The 20,736-nt window shown below is 38.4% G+C and overlaps 1 protein-coding gene and 1 long non-coding RNA gene across 3 annotated transcripts in view; one reads left to right on the top strand and one right to left on the bottom strand.

Annotated features, from left to right (window-relative positions):
* DAGLA (diacylglycerol lipase alpha) overlaps positions 1-4,751 on the bottom strand; it is a 147,342-nt gene extending 142,591 nt beyond the window's left edge. Inside the window, exon 1 of one of the 2 annotated variants that reach the window (XM_081938903.1) lies at positions 4,613-4,751. The gene's annotated coding sequence lies outside the window, so the exon portion shown is untranslated. Of the gene's footprint in view, positions 1-4,156 lie in introns of both variants that reach the window. The other variant, XM_081938904.1, reaches the window with a different exon arrangement.
* LOC309384961 lies at positions 802-20,416 on the top strand. Its single transcript, XR_014174135.1, has 4 exons — positions 802-878; positions 1,768-1,915; positions 18,960-19,102; positions 19,619-20,416. It is a non-coding gene; the product is annotated as an uncharacterized lncRNA (long non-coding RNA).
* Positions 20,417-20,736: the final 320 nt, after the last annotated feature.

Consider the following 20,736-nt stretch of genomic DNA (forward strand, 5'->3'; position numbering starts at 1 on the left):
TACCACAATAATGCTGAAAATAAATGAACAGCATCTGTAAGAGAATATTGGTATAGTATAAAGTATAACAACACAACACAACTTCTTGCATAATAAAAAGTTTTTGAAGTCTCATCTTTCCATCAATGACGCATAATGCCATTTTTCCAACTGATCAGGGCTACAAAACATAAGATAATGTTATCTTGACTGCCAATGACTCCAATGATACATTTCTGTTACTTCTTTGCCAACAACAGAGAAGTGATTTTATGCTGACTTTTCCCAGAAAGTTTTGTCATTCTAGCTTTCCTGGTGGTCTCTCCTTCATGTATTAGCTAAGTCTGACCATGCTTAGCTTTCTGAAATCAACTAAACTGGAGCAAATGTTTAGGGGAACATTGAAAAAAAAATCAAAGAAATTCTTTTTCAGGGATAGGCTGGATAGATAAAATTTAGAGGGTACAAACATCCACAAACTCACTCTGGTCTGACTCCAGACCCAACCCTGCAAACATGCTCACTTAAAGAACAAATTGACTGGTATTAATTTGAGCATGGGCATGTTAGCCTTACAACTAACGTGCTAGGCCAGTGTACGTCCTCTCTGTTTAATTCTTTTTCAGCAGAGCAATGAAGATACTCTGAAATGCTTTCATTTTTAACCAATCTTTGTATGAAGTTATGCATCTTTACACAAAATATAGTCATTTTGTGATTTAAGTTTAACATAGCATCTGAACCCGGAGGGAGGATTAGAACAACTCAATTTAACCAAAGTACATGTTCTTTGTACTTTGTATCATGTTCAAGCAAATCAAGGTGTTAACCATTGACTCATATCACATGCTAATCTCCATGCGCAGAATCGAAGCCTCCTAGCAGAAAAGAGAGAGAGGGTAAGAGTGTCTCTGCTACTAGTTTCTTTTTCATATGTTCAGGGTAATACTATTATACTTAGAATCAAAGAAAACGGAGAAAGAATAATTGTACTAATGTATGTGAACCATGCAATTCAGTCAATAAATATGGCTTATGGATTTATGTAAATTAATTTGGCTTACTTAATGAACCAGTCATGGTTTTACATGTTATGTGAATATAATCACAGTAACTGATGGTAGTTTGCCTAAAAGATAACTTCAAGCTACAGTTGATGAACCTGATTTGTTTGGATATAAACCACACTTGATAATTACTGTAGTTCTCAGTTTAGATGTCATAACAAACAGCAGTTGAAAACAAAAGTCTGTTTTCACTTTCACCCTCCAAGCCAGCCAGGGAAAGGATAACAGTTTAGCAACCTCTACAAACCAGAGAGATGTATGCACTTATGCCTCCATAAGACATATTGTGGGAGTCCTTCTATTTGAATCACAAACAGAAACCATTAATATTTAAGGCAGGAAAAGACATTGCCGTAGTTTGTACTGCAATAAATGGATTTTTTACACTGTTATGGCATTTAATTTTTGATTTATGAAAGTGAGATTTGAAAAAAAAGCTTCTTTGTGGAGGTCAGGAATGCTAAAAGTTAATAATGTAATATTTCAAAGGAAAATCCTTTTAAGGAAAAAATATTTCCTAGAAAATTACTGTATTTTAAAATCAATATAAAATTAGTATAAAAATCTTTACACAAAAAGCTGTCTCGAATTTCCTCTTTTAGAAGGCATAATAGCTATACAAATTCTGTTTTAAAGATTATCAGATTTATTTTAATCTCATTAAAATATTATCTATTTATCTGATTAAAACTTACACCATTGTCATAACTTTCTAACACAGATTTCACTAATGTGATGTATGTGATATATGAACCGAGAATTTGGAGGACTGCTGTCTCAACATTTCTGGAGAACCTCAGATTGGGAAAGTAGCTCTAATTAATTGAGTGGCTGGCTTTATGGCTGAAACCTACCTATATAAGAATCTTGTGAGTACAGACTTAGTTTTAATACAGAGTGAAAGGTATATATTCAGAAATACTTTTATATTAGAGCTCTAGAATAATTGTTCCCTTTTTGAGTCCATTTTGATGAATACATAATACAATTTGTTGATTTGTTTTTGAAGTTACTGTCTTTAGGAAAAGACATGTTCAGAGATGTGGAAGTATTCCTAATGGATATACTTGGAGGTCAAGTTAATTTTCAACCATTTTTTAAAATTGGCTAATTGATAGCCAGAAAACAGAAAAGGATATATTGTGTCCTTCTTATTGCTAAAAGACTTATTCTTCAATATTTAAAAGATAATTAATTATATGGCATTTTCTATCCGTGGATTGAAAATCTGATGTTACTTGCAACTAATGAACAGGTATAGATTATGTATGTATACTTAAAATGAATATGGTAATCCTTTACTGAAAGGATTGTGTAAGTATTATTTACATATATACATGTGTGAGAAGCCATATGCATGAATTTATCCTTGTCTTTGATCATTCTCATTTTTTTAATTTAAACTCCTGTTCAATATAGTAATAAAACACTCCGGGTAAGCTTAAAATTACAGCTAAAATGTCGACTCATCATTTTATCATTCAGAGGATTCTAAATTTCAAAACATGAGAAGCCTACAAATGAGTGCTAATATACAATAGATTAGTTAGCTGTAATTTTGCCATCAATTCTGCAAGCAATTTCATTCGGGAATATGAATTTTAAAGAATGGTAGAAATCTGATTACCCACCTCCTTTAACAAAAGCCTCACACAATTTTTTGATTCTATTGACAATGACAACACAAAACTGACTTTTGTTAGAGACAAAACCAATACAATATTTTCAAGCCTTGGAAAAAGTACCTAGTGTTCTTTTTCACTTGCATTCACACAGTATTTATTTCAAGCAAGTTAGGAGGCATCTATTAATGATGATATAACAGTACAGATGAATAAAACTATAAGAACCTAGTTCTTTAAATTGATCATTAGTTTCAAATCATTCACCCAAGAGAGGAGGCTACACCTGAGCCTAGCCTCATGCAAACTGGATGTTTACACTTCCAAAGAAATTAACTATCTCTACAATGCTTTACTAATCAAAGAAATTGCATAATTTAGTACACTGAACTCCACCCATTTAAACTGTGTTCTAAGGTTTGAATTACAGCCATAAAGTGATTATCCTTTTTAAAAGCTCTCTTCACTGAGCCACAATTTTTATCTATCCTTTTAATCCATAATTTTATATATCCTTTTAATAAACATATAAACTTTTAATAAACCTGAATCACTCAAATAATAAATTAATTTTTAGAATTTTATTTCTAATTTTGTCTTTTTCCACTTTCGTCTTCTTCCATTCTAATAGTGGATCCCTGGGCAATAATCAAAATACAAGTATCAGATACTTATCTCATTCCAAACCAACATGGCTACAATCTCTTGGGCATTTTCAAATCATAAGGCAAGATGTCCTTTATTTCAATTTACATGCCACACACACACAAAAAAACTTTTAATGGACGCTATCAAATATTGCACGATAGGAGCATTTCCTTGCAGAAACAACCTTCCAAGATGAAAGATCCATTATTTCTCCATCTGCTTAGGTTTCTAGGAAGAATTTCAGTTTTTCTGCAAAGTAAATGTTTATGTATACATATCCAGCCCACGTCATTTGACTATGAATCCAGCCTATTAATTTTCACATAAGACACCACCATGCACAGATTCATGAAGGGGGAGGGAACCTCTTTACTTTAAATCCACCCACCACCACCCATGGTATTAGGAACACTTAGCCTTTTGCCATCTTCCTTTTCCACAAGAATTGGAAGCATACATAAGAACCAATTTCAGCTTGCTACATTGCAGTTCCATACTGTAAACGTCCCTCCTCACCCAATACTTCCAACTCCCCGCAAATTAATCCCTCCACAGGCCACACCACCCTGATTCTACCGATTTCTTGGGGAAAGGGTGCAGACCAGGCAGAGAGACGTCGAAGAGGAGGGGCGGGGAATATACGACCCAAGGCTACATAGGAAAAGCCCCTGCCACCAGCTTCCAGGGAAAGCAACCCACCCACCCTTCCTTCCTTCCTCCCCCCCCCCACCTCTTCCACCACATTACCCGGGTTTGGCAAGGGGAGAGGCGGGGAGGGGAGCAGCAGCAGCAGCGGCACCTGCTTGGGCACGAGAGCGACAGGATCGATTGCCTGCTTACCGTCCAGCTCCCACGCTGCTGGTGCCGGGGGAGGAGGGATGCTTCCCCGTTCCCCTTGGCAACCAGGCCCTCCACCTCTGGCGGCGGGGCTGCCGGTTGGCGGGCAGGTGTGGGGTGGGGGGGAGAGAAAGGGGCGCGCGCTCTACCCACCTTCCCTGCCTTTCCCTGAGCGCGCGCCCGCGCTGCCATATGCCAGGGCAACCGACGCCTCTGCACTCGCTCGCTCGCTCGCTCCCGCGCCAGAACGGCCTCGGCCTCGCAGCTTTCTCCGTCTCCAGCCCCACCCCGCCCGTCCGCTCTGCCGCCTCCTCTTCCTCCTCCCGCCAAGAGATGCACGGCGGCTCTTTCATCCGCAGCGAGAAGCGGGCATCCGCCCTCCGTGGACCGCCATCACCTCTCCCGTTCCTCCCGTCCTCCGGCAGTCCTCGAGCCGGGCCAATCCCCGCATCCGCTCACCTTTTTGCCGTCGCCTCCGGCGCCGCCGCCACCGGGCCAGAGCCACCGCTGCTGCCCCCTCCATGCCGGGGCTTCTCAGCCCCGCAGCTCTTAGACGCCGCCTCCGCCTGTGTCGTGCCGCCCACTGCGTCAGCTTCGTAAACCCCACTACGCACCCAGCGGTAACCATGGCTACGGTGGGTGCGCGCGCGCGCGCCCTCTGGTGGCCAGTGTTGCAACTTGGCAGGACCAGTTGATCACAGATGCCCCAGCTGGGCGAAGAGGATTTCCCGCTGCCCCTCTGGGCTGAGGAAGAGACGGCTAAAATATGGGGAAAGACATTGCTTGCTTTTTTTATTAATCTTTAAAAAGAGGATTTGCGACAATCTATTTATGGAATACGTCACTTCCCCATAAAGAGAACCCTGCTCTTTGATCCATCCTTCACTTGAATGGACAAAAGCGGTGACTTAAAGGCGTTCACAGATTGGAAGAGCAGCGATCTTTAATCCTAAATACACAGGAAATAAAGTGGTGTATTACGCAATCAAAAGGAAGCCATGAAGGAGTTTTTAAAATGAATGCATTGCTTTTTAAACATTTTTATCTGCGGTATGGAAATGAGGTTCTGTAACTGTTGAGCCTTAACAAATAGCATTATTTTCTTGAGAGCCAGGTATAAATAAATAGGGAAGAGACATTGGAAGGGTGGAGAAAGCAAGGAAACTAATTTAGATAAGAGTGAAAGCGGTAGCTAGAAACTGCTGAAATTTGTTATAACATTAATTTGAAATAAATGAAAGTTTTTTAGCACTCTGAAGGTTTTTATGTGCCTCTAAGACATAAAAAGATAAGACACATTAGTTCATCTGTTGCGTTTGTGAAGTAAGGAACAGAGAGATGACTACACAGACTTCCTTTATATAGTGTCTGTGGGTGTCCTTCAATTTCAGTCATTCCTAGTATGCATGATAAATAGAACATTACATGAACAAAACTATTAAAAAAATATTTCATGTGCTTCTTCAGAAGCTTTGCTTTGATCACAGCTCCCAATGGTATCAAGTAACTCAGAAGATAATTGAGAAGAGCAGTCAACCAACATTGTGCAAGGAGTTGCCTTGAGAAAAAGAAAGGTCCAATTGATTGTTTTTCAAAATAGTTTTTATAAGATTTAGATCTCTCAAACTGGCTCCTAATACTGACCATCATAAAATTATCTATAAGAATAAATCACATAAATTAGCAACAGAGACTATAAATAACGGCATTAAGTTCAGCATAGACATTCATATTGAATTTTTGACTTTCATCGTTAGCTTCTCAGCAACCATTTTCACAGCTTCCCCCAAACCCCCAATTTTGGAATAATTAATGATGGACTGTTTTCAAAGATCACTCCGATCTACTCACAAATACCACTCTGATTTGAAGATAGATTAGTCTGATAGCATTTTATATAATAATTAAAATTATTAATTTTCCCTTTTCTAATGCAGTTGTGCAATGGCACATTTACACTATAAGATATATTGGGGCCAAAGCTTCTTTTATTTTATTTTTACCTAGAACAGCGTGAATTAGAAACACCTATCACAGGGGTATGATGTTCTATTTGGAATTATTTTAATCAACTTGAATATTTGCACAGGTTGAAGAATAGTCACAGTATGTTTAATTTTTTATATAAAGTTTTTTTAAAAAAAATACTACCCTTACTATCTTATTTTTAATGTAGTCAGGATATATCTTCTGTCAAAGAGTCTGTATGATATAGGTATGATAACCTGTATGATACAAAATTTCAGAACAGCAGGGGCTAATTTAATTAATTAGGAAAATATAGTTATAAAGTGCAAATAAAAGCGCTCAACCTTTCGCTATATTTATCTATAAATTCAAATTGCCCAAGCTAAATGTGTCCTAATATCATCTATCACTGGCAGTCAAAAATATTGAGTCAACGTTGTAAGAATATTATATGCATAAAAAATGTCCAGCAAATTGGTCACAATAAGCAAAGATATCAGATTTTGTATCCTCAGATTGTACACAAAAGAGGCTGTCCATCACTTTAAAAAAGCTCTCCACTAAATTACATTGTGAAAGTAAGTGCTGACAGAATAATAAGACATTGAGCTGTAATCATTGCTAAAGTTTTAAAAAAAATTAGTATCGATTGGTCGTCATGTGTGTTAGAGTGTACTCACTGTAAAATCTCAACTACCTGGGCTTTATCCAGTAATCCAGTCACTTAATTGCCTTCACATCCTCAAAGTATCAAAATGTTCATGAGAGTCACAAACATTTCTGGCCAAATGGGTCCAGAAGTATTTCACAAGAAGAGTACTCCACTCCTCTGCAAACAATAGAATCCCTTACGCCATCAGGGTCGAAATTTTGGGCTTGGACAACCTGGAACTAAGCGGCCTACAGTCTGACCTAAGCATACTACACAAAATTGTCTGCTACAATGTCCTACCTGTCAACAACTACTTCAGCTTCAACCTCAATAATACATGGGCAAACAATAAATACAAACTCAAGGTAAATTGCTCCAAAATTGATTGCAGAAAATACAACTTCAGCAACAGAGTGGTATCGTCTGGAATGCTCTACCTGACTTCGTTGTCAAATCCCCACAGCTTCAACTTTAAACTGTCTACTGTGGATCTCACCCCATTCCTAAGAGGTCCATAAAGAGGGTGTGTATAAGCGCACCAGAGTGCCTACCATCTCTGTCCTACTGTCCCCATTTATTTCTACTCATTTCCTTTGTTTATGCCCATGTTTAAACTTATACCTGTTATCTTATACATGTTTGACAAACTAAATAAATAAAATAAATAAATAAAATGTCATCCCTGTACATGTTCTTTAAATCAAGATTATAAACATTTTCCAGCCTAAGGAATACTTGGCCCCTATACTAGAGACTGCATTCTGGACAGGGACAGGACTAAGAAGTGGGTAAGGCCAAGTCAAAAATGATATTAATTTATCCCTGTAATAACACTCCATATATTTAATTTTTTTTTTCATTTCATCACAGTAAAAATTACACTTTGGCTGGAAGGCATTCCCTAAACTTCAGAAGGCCTTATGTAACATTGGGGCTATAGGTTTGCATTGTTTCCTCAACTTAGGTTTAGTGTTACATCTGGTAATTTATATACACATTTGGGAAATATTCACACCTCCCTTGCATTATTCAGATCTTGATAATAAGAAGCAAGTCAGCACAATGTTAAAATGATTTATAATATCCTCAACCGATAGATTAAAATTATAATGTCTGCATGGAGAGAAGCACTAAAAAATTTATTATTCTTTCTTAGGGTAAATAGCATTTTGCAACCAAAATAGATTCATACACATTTTTTCCATCTAGTGCCATGCTCTTTTACCAGGATTAAATAATATGTGTTCTTTGTTACCACCACTATAAGCATCAATTGCTATGCTGACCACTCACCCTCATTATAATTGTCAATTATACTGAATAATGCTGTAAGTTTAAACTAATCCATCAGTAGAATATTTCTGCCTTGGAATTTTACAATAAATAAATATAGCAATGCATGCTTAAGTTATATTAGTTTATGTAGAACATTTAAATGTGAGCCTCTTGGGCTGAATAATAAGATTTTAAAAAAACCAGTCAAGTTGAGAGTTGCATAAATAAACAACTAGATATTTTGGAAGGCTTTTACAAATTCTGAAACCTTTAAATAAAGTATAAAATAATATAATGTAATTTTCTATAAGACGATTTTGAAAAAGCTAATACTTGACAATCCAAGTTGCTCGTACTTGTCTACAATAAATAAAAAACCCTAACTCTAATTATTTGTATAGCAGTAAAAAGTCTAAAAAACACACACAGGCAAGATTGGTTTATTCTATGTAGTTTTGAGCACTATATCATAATTCATTTACTGGTTAATAAAGGCATTTTGATTTAGCCAAATTTCTGCTTGCTAATAGCGTGATCCCATATACATTTACTCAAAAATATGAATGAGTTCAGTGTAGCTTACTCCCATGGGTAGACCATAGCTTGTTGAAAAGTTTTTATTTGATTAAAATTGCTATTTTCCTAATGAAAAACATTATATTATGTTGAGGTTCTAAACTGTTCTTAAACATTCTGATGCAGGTACATCAAAAAGGCACAATATAAATGACTATAAATATTTAAGGTATTTGCATTTTCATTTCATCTGTAGTGAAACATCTCAGCGGTCCTTAAAAATATTTGACCCAATTACCCACTTTCCAAGTCTTGAATCATATCATTATACACCTTCCCCCACTCTTAAAGGACTCTGTTGTTTTACACAAGCATTTTGGCGGCGGCAGCAGTCCTAAACTAGATCCTCAACTCATAAATAAGTATTACAGAGATAAGTAAGATAAATTTCAATAAATACTGCAAATACTGCCAGTTCTATTAGCATTACAAATCAAGGATTGATAATAACTTAGAAATCAAGCGCCATCAGTTTGGCAAAGCTGAAAAACAAACAATGACTACACAACATCTAAAATGTAAAGTTGTTATAAGTTATTGAAGCTATTTGTCAACTAGCTTTCAGGCTGACCAACAAAAGGAAAAACAGGAACCTGTGGCAACAAACTTGCTGGCAATTTACATTAGAGAAGGAATCAAAGCATTGCCCTGTCACCATTGTGGTAAAGCAGTTCAGGTCCCAAGATATATTGTGCCAGATAGGAAACGAAAAGACTTCAGAGAAGACAAAATGGGGAAGTGTGTCAGTACACTGCCTAAAAATGTTATGTTATAAAGTTTTACATTAAAATCAGTGGTGGACTTCAAATTTTTTTTACTACCGGTTCTGTGGGCTTGGTGGGCGTGGCAGGGGAAGGATACTGTAAAATCTCCATTCCCACTCCGCTCCAGGGGAAGGGTACTGTAAAATCCCCATTTCTTCCCGAACAGCTGGGACTCAGGAGGCAGAGAATAGATGGGGGTGGGGTTGGTCAGAGGTGGCATTTACCGGTTCTCTGAACTACTCAAAATTTCCACTACTAGTTCTCCAGAACTGATCAGAACTTGCTGAATACCACCTCTGGTTACAATTTATTCTAAGAAAGATTACAGACACCTTCTTAATTTTGGATTGATCACGGAGAAAAATAGTTGCCATTCAAACTCAAACTTTACTGTCCATTGTCATCAATGAATTCATGAGACTTCTACAAGCACAATTCCATATGTAACAGACAATTAATATCAGAGAAGCAAAATATTTACTTGGTTCTAATTTCTCATGGGAACTGGTTTTACTTCCTTGCCAATTTTAACTTTAATACCAAAACCATTCTACAAACAATAAAACCAGGTGTTCAAGTTTTTAATAAGCAGTAAATTTTAACTTCAAAGGCACACATTCTTCTTCACTGCTAAATAGAACAGTAAAATGGTGGATTTCTTTTTCTTACTATTGTACAGGTGAGTTTGTCATTCTCAGCTCTTGTGAGTTAGCCTTTCATAATATTTTTGCCTGATAAATTAATTTAATTAATTTAAAGTGGCTTAACAAATGCTACTTGTATTAATATTATAGAGGCTTCTCCTATGGAATGTAAAACTAAAGAGAGTCAGTTCGGTCTAGGGGTTAAGCCACCAGGTTAGAAAATAGGAGACTGTGAATTCAAGTCTTATCTATGAAAGCCACTGGGCTAATTTAGGCTGTCTTTCAGCCCAACTCGCTTCAGAGCATTGTTGTGAGGAGGTGGGAGTATTAGGTTTGTTTGCCACCTTGAGTTATTTATAAAAATAATAAAGGGAGGATTTTAAAAATCTAAATAAAACTAGCAGAGTTTGGAGAGGTTAAGATTTGTCAACCTGAAATTGGATAAACATGATAGAGGATTATAAACTGTCTGAAAGTAAGACCCATTAGGCCACAGTTGCTGTCATGGGAAACTTAAAGCAAATTGAACAAGTTCCCTTGTTTATCTTAAACCTGTTTATTCTCAAGGAGCATTCCTTATATGTGTGTAATCCTATTGCTTCAAAAATATGTACTGGTAGTAAAGTTTCTCCCTTGCAATGCTGCTCAGAGATATTACCCATGTTTTTCCCAAAATACGACCTACTCTGAAAACAAGCTCTAGCCCGATTTTCATGCCTGTGCCTAATATAAGCCCTACCCCAAAAATAAGTCCTAGTTAAGCCCCGCCTACCATCTGGTTGTACAAGTTGAGCGAGGTGCAGGTATAAAAATCAAGCTAGGAGTGGGTGGGTGGAGCTGCCCCATGTGTCCTGCACCCACTTACCATAGGACCGATGCAGCCAGGCCTCCGACCCCCAGATACCTGTGCCATTGCCCAACTTTTTCTGTAACTGCTTGTGCCAGATGCCACAGGACTCATCACGCTGGTGCCACTGCTCGTGGCAGGATACTGTGAGGCTTATTGCACTGGTGCAGCTGCTCACACACACAAAAGCACAACGCACCATATAGTGTTCTACTACGAGCAGTTCCACCAGCGCAACGAGCAGCTATAGAAGTCAAGCAGCAGTACGACAGGTGTCAGGGCATGGGAAATGTGGCTGCAGTGGTCTAAAGTAAGCAGGCAAGACCTCCCCCCCAAAATAAGATCTGGTGCTTATTTTGGAGCCGAAAAGAAAATAAGACCAGGTCTCATTTTCAAGGAAACACAGTATATACGGTAATGTCATTTCTCTATTCTAGTGCCTGCCCACCTTACATAACTGCAATTCAAAGAGCATAATTCATCATTAAAACATTGTCTTCACGTTCAGAAATCTCTCAAGACTTTCTCATTCATTAATCCTTAGCCCATATATAAAGCGTATGGTATTGAGATGGGTTTTTTTGCTCCTATGGCTTGATAGAGGTGCATAAGGTAGACATCACTTGGATTTTTTAAATATATGATTTGCCAAGAGGCCAAGATTTCAGTAATTTAAAGATGATAGTTTATTGTGATTTTCTACTTGAAAAATACTCCACTCCTAGGATTTCTTTTATTTGAATTGGTAAGAACTGAACCTGATGTTTGCCTCTGCCAGGGTTTAATTGGGCAGATTGTTGTAGAGAAGCTAAGGCAACCAGACCTGGGCTGGAAAAATCCAAATGACGGCAGCCAAGCAGAAAATGTGAAGTCTGTGCTGACCATCTGGATTTTTGCAGGTCAGATGTGGTCCCTTTAGTAGAAGCGACATTTTTGTTAAGGTTAATTATGCTTATTTGCTGGCTGTGCTTGCATAAAGTTTTAAAAAATCTTGAAAAATATTGGGAATTTCATGTAGGGAACATAGTAAACCCTAAATGCTTGCACAGAAATACTTCAAGGAAAAATTATTTGCCAGTGCCATCTTCTGGTGAACCAAGATATGTCCCATTTGAAAAGCTTTTTCTTTTTCTGCTACCCCAAAATTAGAAATAATTACAGATCGTAACTGAGATTTCAAAGGTATTCAAGCCTATTCCTGGCTGCTGTTCCATAACTCTGCTTATAGTTGGAAAAATTTGAGTTGCAGATTTATAACAAAATAAACAATAAATTCACAAGTGGTCTAAAATCTTTTTTTAAATCACCCTCTATTCTCTCCCCTCTCAATTTCTTGATTAACAAGCAACATTCAGACTACATGGGACAATTGGAGAAAGCCTTGGAGCCTTCAATTTCAAACAATTATTTAAAAATTGCGTTACAGATAGTGCTCAGCATTTGATCACAACGAGGACGGGAACTTCCGCCTAAGCAAGAGGGTCTTTAAGTGAATCATGCTTGATTTTATGACCTTTTTACCCTGGATGTTAAGTGAATCACCACAGTCATTAAATGAATCATGCAGTAGTGAATCAAATGCAGCCTGCTCCATTGACTTTGCTTGTTGGAAGCCCCCTGGGAAAGTCACAAATGGCCGTCACACAATGCTGGGATGCTGCAATTGTCAGAAATGCATACTGGTTACCAAATGTCTGAATTTTCATTATGTCATTGCAAGGATACGGTGATCATTAAGTGTGAGGACCAGTCATCTTCAGTGCTATCATAACTTACAACAGTTGTTAAATGAATGGTCTTAAATCAAGGACTACCTGTATTGTTCGGAGTTGCCTATTCTCACACTTAGAACTCCTATTATCATGCAATAGCAAATCAGGTATAATACAATACATACAGTACAATTTTGGTCTTATTGTACCCAAAGCCAACTATTCTCTGTTTCAGTCCTCCCCAAATGAGCATGCTTACGTATTTCTCCAAGCAATATCAAATGCACCACTTGTTGGCAATGATATGAATTTCCCCTGTGGCTTTGAACTATAACAAGTCTCTCTTTCTTTCAGTATAATTTCTTTTGATGTTTTAATTTTGCATTTATTTTCTGTCCGTGCAATAATTTTCATTGGTTTTTTTTATATTAAATTATGCAGAAATGTAATAATATCAAATGACATTGAGGTTTGTTGTTTTCTGTTACTATGACTCCTCCTTGGGGAACAACTTGGAAATATTTCATTTCGAGTCATTTTTCTCCTTTATGAATCGGAGATGATTGAAAGAACATGTAAATTAAGGCTGCGCAAATCCTTCCAAAGAAATGCTTCAGTAACCACAGGACTGTGAAGGAAGAACCTCCTTCAGATTGCTATCACTTTTTTTTTTTTCAGAGTTACGCATATACTTTTGGAAAGTACACCCAACTGTCTCCACATGCAGCAGATTCCCCACAGTCTAACATATCTATGTTATGACTTGTCTACAAATCAGACTGCAGCCAGGTATTCTAATTTTAAGTCAGCCATACAAATTTTTGAAACTATCCTGTTTCTATTTAAATTTTGGTTGCCGTCAGTGAATACTCCTACATTAAACAGATTTACAGATTTTGCTGCAAGCGATTAATACCAGCAGACAGCCAAGAGCCCCATATTAAAAAGCTTTCCTTCAGCCCAGAAAGGAAGGCTGGCAAAAATTGTGCCACCCTCATTACTGATCCCTATTCTGCCTCATTAATGAGACTAATGAGTGGTACAGTCCTCACTGTTTTAATGTAGGACATTTTGAGGAACCTAATTAGTAGATTCCCTGGCTTCATTTCCTTTACCACCGAGCATCAGTTGCCAGCAAGAAACAAAATTACAACTGCAGTCCATGAGATGCTCAAGGAAAAGATGTGTGGGTGTAAGAGTGGTTGGTTTAGCCACCTGTCAAATTGCTTTAAATCTGTTATCTGTCAGGCTCCACCTGAAGACAAGACTAGAAGTCCACTGAAAGAGCACTAAACCCATTTCTCAACAATAGCCTGGGCGACAAAGAGAAATAGGATAAAGTGGGAGGGGACAACCAGCAGTCTCCATCCTTGGCTACTGCTGCAATGGAACGCCTTGTGCTGGCAGAAAGCCTTTGCAGGCAGCAGCCCCTAGAAATAGCCTGTGGAGCAAGCAAAATAGTCTTCTATCTCCATCTAATACAGGCAGTAACAAGCCAAGCCAAGCTTCTTCGCAGCAGAATCACTGGGAAACCTTTATTGCCGTCAGTGATGACAGAAACAGCAACATACCACTGAGCTGATAAACCTGGCTCACTTTCCCAGCTTAAATCAACATTCTTACCTTCGCAGGGCTTGTGTTCTTTTAAAACAGGCTGGTTCTGTTTTTAAGCACAGATTCAGCACACTTTCCAAAACGCATTAAACCAATGCATATACATTTGACAACCCTTTCAGAAAAAGCTAGTCAGGCTTTACACAGCCAACATTTCTGCAGGTGTCTAGTCTGTCCTACAGTGGAGGATTCAAGGGCTATAGAGGGCAGGACTCAAGCAGCCTAAAATGACAAATAGGAGCCAGAAAAAACTCAGCATATACACACTGCTAAATGCTGAAGAGTCAGCTCTAATCATTCTATTCTATCACTGCACCACACCTAGCTGATTGGTGAACTAGATCATAAGACACATCATTAGAATTATCAACCAGCTCATCAAATTGCAGTAAATTTAACCATTGGCTCTTGTGCGCTTATGAGCTTGTATGAGCTGGTTCCAGGATCCCACTGCGAATATCACATTCTCACCCACGCTGCTTCAACAGCCAGATCGTTAATGAAGCATGCTGGATTATATCCAAAGCAAAGATTGTTTGGGGAGAACAGGCAAAGCATTTTTTTAAAAAAACTGGAGCATTCCTTTAAGCTGCTTCACCCGGGGCTACAGCTGAGGAAAAGACCATGTCCTGAAAATATGTCACCTCCACACAGTTATCAGTGCATTCGCACTTTGTGCTTAAGAGGACATAGGGTTTTGTTCCATTCCCCCCCCCCCCGCCTTTTATATATTTTTCTTTTTTTATATATTGCAAACTTTTATTGATTTTACAAATTTTGCAGGGAAAAGGGGTTGAAAGGTTATAAAACATTTTGACAGCTACATCGTGCGGGGGGGGGGGAGAAGCCCCCCCCCCAAGTTTCACAACTTTTACAAACAAGAATGGAAAAATATCAACATTTGCATAAGTATTAGCAGTTTTAAGTTTAACACTAAATCATCAGTATGTTTCAATCATTTTGTTTTGTATCACTTCCATAAAGGTACATTGTAACAGCAATTGCAATAATGTTTCAAATCACTTTTGTGATCTGAGTCTTCTAGTTGTCGCATTCTCCCCCCCCCCCCACCGTCCACTGGCAGAGCCTCAGCCACTCCCTCCCTTGTTTCTTGTGTACCATCCCCCATTTCACCTAAGAGAGCACTGTGTTATATACATTTTTCTTTATTCATGTATTTTATCTCTATATACATCTTTGTAAGCCAAATGTCTTGAAGTTAAACAGGGAGATAAGAGTTCCAAAATATGTTTTTCTGCATTTTCTGCATTTTTTCAGGAAATCTTTTGCTCTACTGTGAGTGGATGAATACAAAATGTCAGTTATGTGTCTGATTTTCATACACACGCACACACATAGCGTCAGTTTAATAAAATGAAAAGCAACGTAACATAAATTGTATTTCCATTGTAATTAATTTCTCATGCATATCAAAATGTTTTAATATATGTTAAGATCATTTAATTTGATGGTATTGAAAACAGATTGGCTTTATTATTTTTTAAACCACTATTGGTACATTGATTTGAAACATGATTCCTTTACTAGTTTCTATACTCATCAACCTAAATATTTTCTACATGTTAATCTGAATTTAAAAAATGTTTATTCTAAAACTAGTATTAAAGGCCATAGATATGGATTCCCCCATTTTTTCATCCCTACCTTTCAAAACAGCATTCATTAAAATCTTATGATATCCTAAACCAGGGGTGTCATACTCGACTTCATTGAGGGCCGCATCAGGGTTGTGTTTGACCTGGGGGGGTGGTCAGGATGAGCATGGCCAGGGTAGGCGTGGCCAGCATGACATCACTTGTATTGGGGGAGCAGTGGTGGGTTCCTGCCGGATCGCACCGGATCGCACGCTCCCTTTTGGCGCTAAACCCGGAAGTACGGTCTTGCCCCGCCCCTGGCGACGCGACGACGCTTGCCTGCGCTCCACCAGCTTGGCTGGGAACGGAGACGTTTCTCTGCTCAGCAATGTCTTCAGTGGAGTGGTGGCAGCCTGGCAGGCTGAGCCTGCGTCCCTTTCAGGCGCTCCGCTCCACTGAGGAAACGTCTCCGTTCCCAGCCGAGCTGGCGGAGCGCAGGCAAGCGTCGTCCCGTCGCCAGGGGTGGGGCAAGACCGTACTTCTGGGTTTAGCGCCGAAAGGGAGCGCGCGATCCGGTGCGATCCGGCAGGAACCCACCACTGCGGGGGAGGCACCTGTGGTGGCCCAAGAGCTCTGCCAGCAAAAATGGGCTCCCGAGCTCTGTTTTTGGCCGCAACAGTCTCCTACAACACTCTGCCAGTGGAAACAGAGCTTGCAGGGGCAAGTGTGGCCCTTATGAGCTCCATTTTTGGATGGGATGGCCTACTGCAACCATTTGACAGCAAAAATGGAGCTCAGGAGGGCCTCCTGCGGCCCTCCCAATCTCCGTTTTCACTGGCAGAGGCACAGTAGGCCAGATCCGGCCCCCGGACCTTGAGTTTGACACCTCTGTCCTAAACCTTTTACCTGTATTTTACCAGCCTTGTTTTCTCTTTAATATTAGTAAACAGCATAATTTCATGTTATCCAATCTACCAATCTTTTCATGTGACAGTGTAGTACAACATTCAATTTTAGGTTCTTTTCCCGTAATAACCCTGAAATATATTATAGGAATACTTCTCAAGAATTTGTTTATTGTTTATTATTTTATAATATTATTTTATTATTATACTTTATATTTTTATTATTTATTTGTAAACCACTTACTTACTGAGATAGGCAGTATATATCCCGGTAGATATGTATAAATAAATAAATAGTATATTCTCAAACTTGTACTTATAGTTTGAGACCCGTCCTGTTGTCATTCTTAACATAAAGCTTGCTACAAACTTTAGCTCTTCCTGGCAACTAGCCTTTCCTTACCAAGGACTGATTTCACAATTAACATAAAGCAGAAATTGAGCAAACTATACTGGTTATTTAAGACACCAGGGCTCTTTGCTTAGTAGAATATTTATTTCCTTACAAGGATGCAATACAGACAAAAATTGATAGCAGTGGGAATGTGCCCTGCTAGTGCTTCTCTGTCAATCAGTAACTGCTTTGTCTTGCCATCTCCATCTCTTTATTATTTTTTACACACACACACACACACACACACACACTTACTTTCATCCAATGCAACGCTAATTCCTCCTAATAGTGTGGTATGATCACCAGATTTAGATCTACATCATTTTTGGAAGTAGCCACATATTCATAGTTATCAATTAATGAATGATTTTTTTTTTCAGTGTTAAACTTGGCAAGGAGAATAATTCAGCCAGAATACTTTTTATTCTTCTTCTCCTATTAGACTCTACTTTAGCAACAGAAGTTTCAATCTGTTGTTTTTAATATGTGTAGTTCCCAAGTTTTTTGCCTACAGCCCACAATTCTCCATTGGCTATTTTGGTATCATTTTGGGTACTATTTATTAATAATGCTACTGTATATACAAATAGTTAAACTTAACTATCCTTTAGACTCTGAATCATATGTATAATAGTGAGAAAGCAAACTAAAGTTTCAATTTAAAAACCACTAATTTTGCTATTGCCCAACATACTACAACTAAGGCATTTTCTTTAGACACTTAATTTGCTCTAATGAGAATATTAGACCCTGCAACTTCTAAGTGCCCCAACTTCTCATTCTTCACTACATATTTATCTGCATCACTACTTGGAAACCATAATTTTGTATGGTTTTGCATGGTTTTGCTGATTCCTTTTGAATTCTTATAACAATTTAGCCTCAGACCCTAATTTCTGGATACCCAAGACTACAATTTCCATTACCCCAAACTGGAGAATGACTTCATAGGGCCTAGTTATGCCTTAGTATGTAAACATTTCTGTCAGTGTTGCCTCTTCCTACTAGATAAGAAAGATAGTACTGAAATGCATTTATTTCTCTGATGTTAATGTTTCAAAATGAAATGACTAGTTGCACAATACATATCCTCACATTCTAAACTCATATTGCATAATCATTAAATTAAAGAAACGACAAGGAAAATAGACTTTGCTTTGAGTAATGAATTGTTGACTTTTATAGTTTCGGTTGATCAGTGTCCCCTACAGTAATAAGTATCCTTAACTATATAATGGCTCCTGTTTTCAACTTTTAATTTTATTTTTAATGTTCTAAGCTGGTTTAAGGAATAATTTATCAATCAAAAACACAGTAATCTAGAAAATAAACATGATATTTGCAACAATTCCAGGATGTAATAATCGTGATGGCAGGGTAATTAAGATAACACAGATAGTCTTTGATTCATAATGGTTCATTTAGTGATCAGAGTTACAATGGCACTGAAAAAAGTGACTTATGAACGTTGTTCACAGTTACTATGTGTGCAACGTCTACATGATCGTATGATCAAAATTCAGATGCTTGTCAACTGGTTCATATTTATGATCATTGCTGTCCTGGAGTCATGTGATCCTCTTTTGCGACCTTCTGACAAGCAAAGTCAATGGGGAAGCCAGATTCACTTAACAACTGGGTTATTAACAAATCAACTGCAGTGATTCACTTAATAACTGAGGCAAGAAAGCATGTAAGATGGGGCCAAACTCACTTAACAAATGTCTCATTTAACAATAGTAATTTGGGGTTTAGTTGTGGCTGTATGTCAGGATTACCTGTACTATGTCATATGTCTGCATATCTTCATATATGGTAAGGGTATCCCTATCTAATCTAATCCTATCTAATCTAATGTAGATTTCCTAAGAAATAAGTCAGTGTGTTGAACGGAGCCAATTCAATGTCTACAGCAAGGAAATGCAGCTCATTTACCACCAATGATGCTGAACTCCAACTTCTAACCACCCCAAGGCATCTGGGTCAATGACAAGCATAATCTGGTAGGATGCAAATTCCCTATTAGGATTGCCGCCTAACTGCCATGATCTATTCTTAATGTAGAAATGCTAGAGAAACACTGATTATTCAGCCAAAAACAGATGACTGATGACATGAAAAGAATTTACAATAACAGGATATTGACAGAGATTCCTGTTGAGCTCCTGAAGTTAGTGCAGAGAAATATATAATTTAGTAAACAAACACAGCCTCTAAAATATTTATATCCAGCGTTTGGGCCAGCTTACAATTGCAGAGCAAATTCTTTCATGATAAAGGGGGAAAAAGCCCCTTGTCCTTTACATTTAATTCTTCATGCTCCATTTCAAAAGGCCTAAAAAAATTCACACCACAATGTTCCCTTAAATTGCAATGTCTGTAACAAAAACATGCTGTTGTTGGTATTGTCCCAATTGTTTAACTGACTAAAAGATTTTGTTAATTAACTTAATACCTTTGTACTTAGTGCATTTTAAATTTTTCTGTCTTAGAGCACATGTTTTATGTCTCATTCCCAGACCAGAGCACATTTGTGCAATGAAAATTCACTCTCCGATAACAAGTGGATGAGTCATATGAGTCAGTAAAAGTCTCAGCCAATATCAGTACCAGCATATGGTAAGATTATTGTATATATTATAGATCCCTCCCTCAGAATGCTAATGTGCATGCTATATCACCCTCGGGAAATCCCCAGCCCGGCCCAAGCATTAGTAACATGTGGCATTATCTCCAAAGCGTTTACAGAAACTAGTCACTGCTGTTTTTATACAGTACGGAATACATGTAGAAGTGAGCAGGGAGACATTCTAGAGAGAATCAAACAAGAGCAACGGGATGTGGGGAGGGGCAGTGGAGGATGGACTCTCAGAGATCGCTTCAGAGACTTCATCAAGGAAATGAGAAGGACAAATCCTGTTGCCAAAGGAAATGATTCAGATGGCTCGAGCAAACAACTGCTGACTCCTTAGGGCCCTGAAACACTCCACAGCTTATCGTAAGGGAATTGGGAGGAACTCAGCTGCATGTGCAACATCACACTAAAATCACATTTTATGTTTTCAAGCAAGATTATGACAGGTAGCAAACTATCATATTTAGGGCTTTCATTTTTGTTGCCTGTTTCTCCCTCCCAGTGGTGAAATGCAATTTTTTTTACTACTGGTTCTGTGGGCATGGCTTGGTGGGCATAGTGTGGCTTGGTGGGCATGGCCTGATGGGCGTGGCAAGGAAAAGATACTCCAAAATATCCATTCCCACCCCATTCTGGGGCCAGCCAGAGGTGGCATTTGCCGGTTCTCCGAACTACTCAAAATTTCCGCTACCGGTTTTCCGAACTACTCAAATGTTCCACTACCAGTTCTCAAGAACCTGCTGGATTTCGCCCCTTCTCCCTCCTTACTTCTTGTGTCTCCCCTCCCCCATGTGCTTATTTTCTGCTCTTTCCACTACTTTCCTGATCACCTTGGAAGGCAGCAGGGACTGATTCATTCAACTGTCTGCCTGCAGAGATTTTGGCTTGGCTTGTAAATGGCAGTTTTTGCACTCTGTCTTTCTCCTGGAAATATATTTAAGGGCCAGATAATAATGTTTCTGGATAAAACTGCTCAGTTGGGAATAGCAGATTACCAGTGAT

The sequence above is a fragment of the Natrix helvetica genome, assembly GCF_964273705.1.
Source record: "Natrix helvetica genome assembly, chromosome: 1".
NCBI lineage: Eukaryota > Metazoa > Chordata > Lepidosauria > Squamata > Natricidae > Natrix > Natrix helvetica.